We start from the raw sequence: 11136 nt of genomic DNA, 5'->3' as shown, positions 1-11136 counted from the left end.
TCCGTTTTGGAAATGAGGAAGCTGAAACCCAGAAAGGTCAAGTCACTTGTCCAAGGTTACACAGCGAATAAGATGAAGAATCAAGATTCAAAACTATAGCCATCTGACTAACACTAAGCTGCCACCAATAACATGTAAAAACTCAAATAGCCAGAAAGGACAGGCTGACGCATTCTCCGTGTCAGGACAACCAAGTGGTCTAGCCATCCATATGGCATTGTTTCTGTGGTGGATGGGAATAGTCCGAGTGTTTAGGAACTAGGAAATAGCACCCGTTTTGGGTACTGTCACATCACCTAGAGCAACTAGTTTCAAGCTAACCTATCAGAGAAAGGTGGAAGAACTCGGGGAAACGAAGCCATCTCTTTGTGAACAGAAAATTGAAAACAGCACTGAAGCATGGAACTTAAAGCTAATCTCCTATGCCTGGTGAAGTCAGAGTGATTTATTTTAAAAGCTTTAGGGACCATTTATCCCTAAGAGGGATCTCTGGAATAAACCAGTGTCTTTTGAACCCTGACCACCCTCATTTTATTCTTAATGCATCTACACCTTTGTTTAAGGCAAAAAGCGTAAACTTCCATCTTAGCTCCATGGAGGGTTGGCCTATGAGGTCACTTTTGCTGACGGTGGACATTGGGACAGGGTTTCTCCTATGGTGCTCATTTCCTGTTGTTGTTTTTCAAGTCACTTGCACCCGCTAGAATTCTCAGGAGGTAGTGGAGGAGAGAGTGCAATACAGTACTCCATTCTTCTGGCTCTGATACCACAAAACTTGGTAACCACACGGCAGGCAGAATGCTGTAGGATTATCAGCTTTGCAGTTAGACCTAAAACCTTGCTTCTGTCCATTATTAACTTCATCACCTTAGGCAACACTTAACCTCCCTGACCCTCAATTCCTCCATCACAATGAAAATGAATAGTTACCTCACAAAGTTGTTGATCAAATGGAATAATGCAGATGAAACCTGACACTTAGTAGATTTTCAGTAAAGGTAGATACCATCAGCATATTCACATTTAATATATGTGCTAATATGGGTGTATTTCAATTTTTCATCTTAGTATTTATATATTTTTTTGGTCTTTTTTCTTCTTGTTTCTCCTTTTTAGCATTCTTTTGAATCATTTGATTTTTTTACACATACATTTTAATTTATTGATGTTTTAGCTATATATCATTACCTTTCTTGGTGATTGTTCTAGGGATTACCACAAGTGTCCTCTAATTAGCATTAGAGTTGATATTGTACCACTTCATATAAAATTGGGAAACTTTGCAACCATCAACCCTTTCGTTGGTCATATACGGTGGGAGGGTGCAAGTTGAGGTGATTACTTCCTCAATTGACCAAATTATTGCCTCGTCTGTGAACTGTCCCAGAATGTGCTCCCTAAGGAACAGTCACAGCTTAGATCCAGGGTCGAGACTCTAAAAGTCAGCTCATAAGGTAACAATCCCGTGGTATGCAACCATAGCGGAGGACTGCACACCTCCTCTCTATCCATCCAGTATGGCCAGATTGTAATCCAGTCTTGCAACAGATGATCATTTCTTCATTTGGCAAAATAGCTCATGTATTAGCTAGGCTAGGTCATGTTAAGATGCTGTAGTAAATATACCCCCAAAACCTCAGTGACTTAGAGCAGTAGAAGTATTTTATCTCTTGCTCATAAAATATCTATTGCAGGCAACTATCCTCATGGACATTTAGGCATGCAAATTCCTTCTGACTTGAGGCTCTACCATCCTTGGGTGATGGAGTTCTTTGATGGGTCTTCAGCAGAGTGAATATGGGGGGGACTTTTCATTGGGCCTCATAGTGGCACAACTGTAGACAGAACTCAGTCCCTAACTGCAAGGGAGGCTGGGATATGTAGCCTAGTTTTATGCACAGGAGGAAAAGGAAATAGGTTTTAGTGAAAACCCAGAATCCTCCGCCACACTTGTCTTACATCATGAGTTAAATTCACTCCATGGAACAGGATGCTCACACTTTGCAGGGTATGTGAGGACTAGACTGACCAAGGGCAGCACATGCTCATGGCCTATTGTTTGTACAACATTCAGCCAAATTGCCCACATTCCTTAACTCTCTTTTCGTACCTGAACTTGGGTAGGTGAATTCGTGTCATTCAAATACGCATCTGCTGTGACTCAGCTAAATGCATCTCTTCCATTCTGCCCAGCACAGTGCCTGGCAGGTAACGGATGCTCAGGAAATGTTTACTGAGTAAAGAAATGGACGGGGGAGGAGGGAAGGAGAAAGTAAGGAAGAAGGAAGGTCAATGGAATTATATGTCCTGTGAAGCTGTAGGTACCACCCACCTATGTTAGCAAGAGATATCATCGATCTGTGAACTAAGGTGAGAAAGTGGGAGGATAACACAGTCCCACCACCCGGAAAGCCTCTCAGAAAACCATTCCCCATCCCCCACCCCAACCCCCCCCACATACCACATCTTCCCATCCGTCCTCCTCCGCCATCTATCAGGCCCATGTCCATTGGAGGAACAATAAAGCCACAATAAAAGCAAAACCCAGAACAAAACAAAGAACACTTTTCTGTTGAACTAACCAAAAGCTTTCATCAATTCTCCCGTTCCTTTCTCTGCCCCCAGAGAGAAAATTGGAGGGTTCCCATTCAGAGAGCTCATTTCCCTGAGCGGGTTCTGAAAAAAGGACGGAACATTAGGCTTTTTCCTTTAAGGGAACATAGCGCTCCTTTTAGAATGCACCGGGGCATATTGGAACACAAGCCACAACAGCGGAAGGCACTCGTGTGGTGATAATTTGATGTGATTCCGATGTCAGGGACACGCCGCGCTGGTCTTAGTCAGCTTCCCCGAAGGCGTTGCTTTTGTGTGTGTGTTGCCTGGGAGAGTGGGTGCGTGTAAGCGCAGACATCAGCCCAGCACCCGCAGGCCCGGTCCCTCTTTTCCCACCTCCGCTCTCACCCTGACTTTCTGAGTCCAATCCAAAAGACTCCTTGGGGGCACAGAAGAAATTGGAAAAATTTCAAACTCTTCCTCAGAAAGGAGTCCACAAGCCGAAACGAATCCACATGCATTTGAGGGTTTGGCCTGGAAATATTTCACAACATTTTTAAGTCAATTATTCCAACATTTAAAATGGAAGTTTTTTCTGTGTGTGTGTGTGTGTGTGTGTGTGTGTGTGTGTTATTTTTCTTCTTCTTTTTTTAAAATATATTTTATTGATTTTTTACGAGAGGAAGGGAGAGGGATAGAGAGTTAGAAACATCGATGAGAGAGAAACATCCATCAGCTGCCTCCTGCACACCTCCTACTGGCGATGTGCCCGCAACCAAGGTACATGCCCTTGGCCGGAATCGAACCTGGGACCCTTCAGTCCGCAGACCAACGCTTTATCCACTGAACCAAACCAGTTAGGGCTTTTCTTCTTTTTTTAATAGTTAAAATTAAACACATTAATGCAAGTAAAACATATTAGTATGTATCTCTGACATATACTAAGTATTCAACCAATGTTAGCTGTTGTTATTTATACACAATGATGTCTTCAAACAGGGACGGAGGGCTTAACACAGAAAATAGTGGTTTTTAGTCACTCCCATGTTCTCTTGGCTCCTGAAACATGTGCTGTCCCCACCTCAGGTCATCCAAGCACATCCACGGAGTCTCCCTTAACCTTTGTAGGAGTTCAATTGAGACAACTGTCAGAGGCTTCCGGCTGCATAACTGGATAATAAAAGCAATTTTGACTTGGGAGACAAGACAGAAGAGTTTAATCTTCAAACTTGATTGACTTGGAAGCGTGCCTGTCAATACAAAAGATTTTGTTTGGGGCGGTGGAGAAGCCAGGGCCAGCACACCGGCTGGGCTTCCAGCTGGGGGGAGGGGAGGGCCGGCAGGGTGGAGTCCTGCTGCAGGCTCTGCTGCAGGCTGTTGGTCACCTTCCTATCGAGTGAGCGCCATGTTGGGCCTTCTGATCAGCTCAGGGGTGCAGCTGAGTGAAGGAGACAGATTTTTAAAGCCACCCCTAAGTTTGAGAAATTTCAGCTTCTGTTCCTCGTTTCCAATACCAGCAGTATCCCACTGGCCAAACTGAGTTCCTGTCCACGTCTGCGTTTCAGAGGCTTCTGTTTTGCCTGATTCATGATCAATTTCTTTTCTTTAAAAAAAAGTATATTTTTTTTATTTCAGAGAGAAAGACAGAAACATCAATGATGAATCACTGATCGGCTGCCTCCCACAGGCCCCACACTGGGGATCGAGCCTGCAACTTGGGCATGTGCCCCGACCGGGAATCGAACCGTGACCTCCTGGTTCATAGGCTGACACTCAACCACGCAGGCCAGGCATGACCAGTTTCTTCCTGCAAGGCCTGTCGCCCTAGCTGGTCTATGTGAGCCTCGTCCCTGTGGCCTTTCTTTTCCAACACCCTCTCTAAGTCTGGGTCGGGCTTCTCCTCCCAAAGTTCTGCTACTTTGCTCCTCTTCTTCTTCTTCTTCTCCTTCCCCTCCTCCTCCTCCTCCTCCTCCTTCTTCTTCCTCCTCCTCCTCTTCCTTCCTTCTTCCCTCTTTCCTCCTCCTCCTCCCCCTCTTCCCCCTCCTCCCCCTCTTCCCCCTCCTCCCCCTCCTCCTCCTCTTCCTCCTCGTCCTCCTCTTCTTCTTCCTCTTCCTCTTCCTCTTCAGAGCTGACTCCTCAATGCCTAGCTCCTAGGCCCTTTAGTGGACTTCATGTTCTTCTTCGCAGGGAACTTGAGGCCATCTCCTACTGGGATGTATTCTGAAGCCTCGACTTTGGCCGGCTTCTTTGTACTTCCTCTCCTAGGGCTGCTTTCCATGGACCAGGAGGGCTTGGGGTGGCCAAGGGGGGTGTCTCCCTCCTGCTGGGTTTTCTTCTTCTTCGAAGTCATGTTGTGCTCCCTGGGGCTCCCGGCTTCCTTTTCTGCCCCAAGGCTGCAGGGTGTCCCTGGCCTCGCAGACTCAAGGGTCCCTGGCTGAGGAGGCTGCTGCTCTGGGCCTTTTTCTCCTTCTTGTGTTTTTCTTGCCACTCTGGTCACTTCCTCGGCCTGTCTGGGGTCCAGGGAGGTCTTCACCTTCAAACCAGGAGACAGGGCCAGAGGCCACTAGGACTTCCTCTTCTTTTTCTTCTTCCCGCGGGGGAACTCGGATGGACCGAGAGCCTGTGTCCTGGGGCCGGGAGACTTCTCTGTCCGCCTGGCTCAGGACGTGGTCTCGGGTTCTAGGTGCTCCTCACAGAGGGTGCGGTGGTCCTTCTTTTTCTTCTTTTTCTTCACCAGAGGGATCTCCGGTGACCACCCGTGGATCACACTCCTCGTGGGTGACATGGCTGTGGTGGGACAGACCTCAGGGAAATAACTGTTACTGTTCAAAACCAAGTGCTGAGTCTGGCTCTTTAACCAGCATCTTCTTCTTGTTGTTTTTCTCTGGAAGCCCAAGGCCCAGGTCTCTTCTGTGGGTCTTGGTGATCATTCATGTGGGCCAAGCATGTCAAACTCGTGGCCCTCGGGCCGCATGTGGCCCACAAGGAATATTTTTGCGGCCCAGCCAATGTAACGGTATGTAAGAAATGTGTTAATAAAAATTTCGTAACTTAATTTTTATAATATCCTGTTATACATAATTACAAATAATGAACTATAACATTCGCTAGTGACTGATGACTATAATTGTGTTGCATTCATTTCCCTTACGCGCCTTATGTGCAGGCGCACCATTTCTCCCCACTAATACCGGCAGCAAATATTCTAGCAGCCGATGGCCACATCATTAGTCTCGTACTGACTTGTTTGGTGTGCGCAACAGGAAATATTTCGCTGTCGGAGAACAAGAAAAATAGGTTTATTTGCGTTACGCTTATTAATTTGTGCAGTTATTCAGTGTCTGGTAAGTTAATGTTCAAGAAAAAATATTAATTTTTATTAAAATGTTCTATTATTGTATGTTAACGATGACTCATTTATCTCAGCCCTTTGTATTCAGCATGTCTCTATCGAAATAAACCTACGTTTCTATGAAAATGGAAGCTTTTGTTTCTTTGCGGCCCACAGAAACTTAAACCTTGTTTATTTGGCCTGTGGTAGCCTTTGAGTTTGACACGCTTGGTGTAGGCCAGCGGTTCTCAACCTGTGGGTCGCGACCCCTTTAGGGGTCCAACGACCCTTTCACAGGGGTTGCCTATGACCACCGGAAAACACATATATAATTACATATTGTTTTTGTGATTAATCACTACGCTTTAATTATGTTCAATTTGTAACAATGAAATTGGGGGGTCACCACAACATGAGGAACTGTATTAAGGGGTCACAGTATTAGGAAGGTTGAGAACCACTGGTGTAGGCCATGCTGCTTGGCCTCCACAGGAGAACTCGCTCCAGGTGACCCACTCTGCAATGCGTGACCGGAAGTCGCAGTGCGTGACCCGGAAATCCATCCCGCCATCCACGCTGGCCTGTAGCTCAGGTGTCCCTGCTGCTTCCCGGTATCGGCCTGGCTGGGCCAGGAGCACAGTTCGTGGCGACCATGGAGGCTCCCAGGCGGGTAGGCAGCCGCAACGCGCAGCGTGAGGAACAGGCCAGCTCCCTGGAGTCGTCTGTCACCACCAGGACGCCAGTGCCCACCATGGGCCCCGTGTCCCTCGGGCGCTCGTCTTGTCTAGTCCCGCCGGGAAAGGCTGCGGAGCTGCTGGGAGCGGATCTGCGGGTAGGCAGCCGCCTGCGGGCGCAGGGGCGGGCCGTGCCAAGTTTTATTTTTCAATTACAGTTGACATTCCGTATTATTTCGTGTTAGTTTCAGGTGGGCAGCGTAGTGGTTAGACAATCATATGCTTTACTTGCCAGCAGCCACCTGGCACCGTCCATCGTTATCACAATATTATTGATTATATTCCCTACGAGGTGGTTTACATCCCCGGGGCTATTCTGTGACCACCAACGCGGACTTCTTCCTCCCTTCACCTCTCTCAGGGTGTCCCCCAGCCCCTTTCCCCTCTGGCAGCCATCAGTCTGTTCTCTGTATCCATGAATCTGTTTCCGTTTTGTTTACTTAGTTATTTTGTTCTTTAGGCTCCACACATAAGTGAAATCATATGGAATTTGTCTTTCTCTGACTGACTTAATTCTCAGCATAATACCCCGTGGGTCCGTCCGTGCTGTCGCAAATGGTGAGATTTCATTCTTTTTTTGTGGCCGAGTAATGTTCCATTGCACATATGTACCGGGTGTTTTTGTCCACGTGCGTATCGATGGGCACTTGGTTCGCTTCCAGAGCTCGGCTGTTGTAAATAACGCTGCAGTGAGCGTGAGGGTGCGTATATTCTTTCGAATTAGTGTTTCGGGTTTCTTTGGATCTGTACCCAGAAGTGGCATTGCTGGGTCAAAAGGCAAGTTCTATTTTTAATTTTTTGAGGAACCGCCATATTGTTTTAAAACAGGATTTTTTTTTTTTTTTTTTTGCATGAGAATCCCAAGTTCAGGCATCCCTAGAAAAATCAGAAGGGTTGGCAATCCAGGACCCACATTCCCTCTCTCTGACCGAGGGCTGGGGTGGAATAGCCAAGGATGCCTCTTACTTTGGCATGGGTACCCTAGTTTGTCCCTAATCGTTATGTGACCAGTGGCGTGGGGTGAATGCATTATGGGGTGCCAGTATGTCCCTGCATCCCAGGTCCACGTTACTCATTTGCATATTCTGCCAGCCTGGTGGGCCTCTCACCTTAGCAATCTTGCACCTAAGCCTTGAAATGTCCTAAGCTCTGGCCCCCGTAGATTTGCCTGGGGCTCTCCATTTCTTGGAGTCAAGAATCACAGAAGACAACCACATCTGGACTGTTGGAGTGGAAATTTCCACACCATGAAAGGAAGAACTAGTTCAAGATATATATATATATTTTAATTCAAGAGGTTTTGCTGCAGTCATCTTTCAATCCTGTTGAGGCATTTAGTTGAAGGAATGTATTGGGATGAGATTGGGCCGTGAGTGGCATTTGCCAAACTTACTCTGCATTTCAAAGAAGAGCAGTGCCGTCGGGGAAGCAGGTCTATGGGCAAGAATGTCACCCTAACCCACCCCTTCTGCCCTGGAGCTGCAACCGCAGTTCTAAAAAGGTGTGGGCGCAGAAAATGCCTCGAAAGTGATGTGGTCCAATGGTTTTTCCGTCAGGATCCGATGGGAACCGGGGAAGTGGGGGGTCAGCACACTCCCCCATTGTGTTCAGGCAGTCATCGGATATTGACCCAGAGCTCCTTCGTGACGGGCAGACAGTGGTGAGCAAAAGTAGACAGAATCCGTGTCCACACAGAGGAAGTCGGGTGGAAATGAGGGAAGGGCCGGGGCTACGCATCTGTACCACAGGGATTCCAGCCCGGCGTGGTGACTACAAAAGACTTCCTGGGAAGTGATCAAATCTAAGGGACAATTGGAAACCAGTGGGGTGAGGGGGAGCAGGTTTCAGAGAAAGAGAATGGCGGGTTTAAGAGCCCTGGATGGGAGGGAACCTGAGTAACAGAAAGAATTGGAAGCAGGTCAGTGGGCTGAGATAAGATGGGGAACGAGGAGGTTTCGGGCCATGCATAGCCTTTCAGGGTTTGATTGCCCCCGTGGAGTCAACCAGAAAACCGCTTTTTAATCTTTCTATATGGGATTTGTACGTTCTCATTAACATAAAGGATCCTATAGTTAAACACAGTTGGAAAGACCATTGCTCCAAGCCCACTGCTTCTATCGATGAGGAAACTGAGGCTCAGAATGGGACTCAACCAGGCACAGCCCAAGGAAATAAGGAGCCTTAAAGCAGACCAGGCAGAGAGAGAGAGAGAGAGAGAGAGAGAGAGAGAGAGAGGTGGAAGGCACGGTGCAGAGCCAGTGGCTAGGGTTGAGAAGACAGACAGAATACACGTGGTGGGAATAGAGCCAGAAGCTGGACCCCAGCCTTCAGGTCAGCACTCTGGTCTTTGGGATAGGGATTGGCGAGAAGAAAGCAGAATTGACAAGGCATCGCTAGGCTGAGGCTGGGACTGAGGCAGAAACCTCATCAGAACCAAAGCTCAGTGTCAGTCATTTGAACATGGCGGGGGAGGGCAGGGGGGAGGGTCCTAAATCCCACAGCAGGCTTAATCCCTCCCACCAGGGGTTGTGTGGCCGGCTGAGACCAGGCTCAATTTATCCATGTGACCCTCTCCCTGACCCCTAGTTTGTTTTTTAAAGCAAAATAGCGGATTCATCCACGGGGAGATTGTCTTCCGCTCATCACTGGATGATTGTGATTCTAGATGAGAACACCAGACACCTAATACAAGGAAGATAGGAAGTGAGTTCAGTTCCTGGCTGCAGGTGCAGGCTCGATGGCCCCTGACATGTCCCCTTACCACGCTGGGCATCAGCTTTCCAGTCTGCAGAGTGAAAACGACGATACTTCCCACTTTATCTTGAACTTCATGGGAGCTGCCATAACACACATGGTCTTTATCTGTTTAAAGCAGCGGTCGCCAACCGGTGGTCCGTGGACCGCCAGTGGTCCGTGAGGTCTGGAAGGTTGGCGACCGCTGGTTTAAAGGACTGTAACCAACTAAGAGCTGTGGACACTGGCACCCCATAATGCATTCACCCCACAGCATTGGTCACATAATTTAGTTAGGTCACAGACCACACATCCCCACACCTACCCCTGCATCCCAGGTTAAGAACTTGAAAGTCCAGAACTATACAAAGCAGGAAGATCATGTGGAGGATTCTTATATGAGAATTTCCTGGCTAGGGCCGAGATGAAATTTCAGGAAGGAAGGAGCTTGCTCAGAGGAAAAGTGTGAATAGACAGATCACAACACCTTGATTTTTAACAAGCCTCAACAAAAGACACTTGGAGCCAGCTGGCCCAGATTCGGAGTGGAAGGAGGAAAGGGTGGGCAGCCTGCAGTTCGGAAGAGATTGAAAGGAGAGATAAAAGTAGAATAAGAATCATGATTTGGGGAATAGACAGGGTTTCGGGGGAGGGGTGGGTTGGAAATGAACTTTTAACTTTGACGAACAGACTCATACTCCTGGAGGTCATGAGGCTGGCTCCTGGTCCCATTTCTCTCTCAGTCCTTTGCTGTGTGCCCTGTGGCCAACCATTTCCCTTTCTGGGCCTCAGTGGAAGAGGAAGGGTTTAAACTAGGTCACCTACAATGTTATTTTGCTAGATTGTCATGAATCTAGCCATCTAGACAGGACTAGTTCCAGCAATCTAGAGAGGATCTGTTGACCTCTATGTCCTAGGGGTGGACACAGAGTTGGGGTATAACAGTGAGAGTGGCCGAGGGCCCGGGGCTGCACAGTTAGAGGACTTGGGTTCAAATCCTATTCTGTCACTTGTTGGCTTCACTATCTGAACCCCAGTTTCCCCAAACTGTGCAATAGTTCATCAACTCTAAGATGGCATTGATGATCCAATATGTTTGATGGGCCACTAAGGAGGAAAAAGTGCTGCCAAGGAGTCTGGGACATGCTGTTGGTTATAAGATGCATTCCAAATTCGGAGATGTTAAAATGTAAATCTATGTGCATCTCAGAATCAGTGAGATATGGTAACGCCCACTTCCTAGGGATGCCTTGGAGGTGAGATGATGCATTTAGAATGCCTGGCGTAGAGCAAGTGCTCAGTGTGAGTTACTAGGTATTAATTATGCAGGCACTAAATAAGTGCTTATTGAACTAAAGAAATGGAAGGTGCCACATGCTTTTAAAGGAAAAGAGCAAAATGGTTCAAGAGAAGTGTTTCCGAAAACCTACTTTTCATCAGTTTTGACGCAGCGGCCTTTGGTTAGAAGGGAGAATTGAACTACCTACATGTAAATAACCTTTGCAATTTTGTAATGTATTTTTTTAAATGATGGCGTTAAATGAGATGGTTGTGCAATTAATTCACATTTGGCCTAAGATACAGTTGAGCGCTCTTGGTGAGGCCCTGGTTTTCCTTTCCCTGCTTGGAGAATGTTCTCGATGGACCCCTCCCACCATCTTGGGATGGCCAACCACAAGGGCAGAGGCGATTCCTCTGTTCCCAGAAGAAAACTGGCCCCTGATGTAGACACAGGAAGAGATGAAAGGAAGGAAGAGAGGAAGAGACATGATCCATAAGGCAATT

General features: G+C 47.4%; 1 pseudogene; it reads right to left on the bottom strand.

The window, feature by feature from the left end:
* Nucleotides 1-3769: 3769 nt before the first annotated feature.
* Nucleotides 3770-5483, bottom strand: LOC102418814 (annotated as a pseudogene).
* Nucleotides 5484-11136: the final 5653 nt, after the last annotated feature.

This window comes from Myotis lucifugus, unplaced genomic scaffold, assembly GCF_000147115.1.
Source record: "Myotis lucifugus unplaced genomic scaffold, Myoluc2.0 scaffold_391, whole genome shotgun sequence".
Classification (NCBI taxonomy): domain Eukaryota; kingdom Metazoa; phylum Chordata; class Mammalia; order Chiroptera; family Vespertilionidae; genus Myotis; species Myotis lucifugus.
Note: the sequence above shows the minus strand (reverse complement) of the source record. Positions and strands in the feature narration are given on the sequence as shown.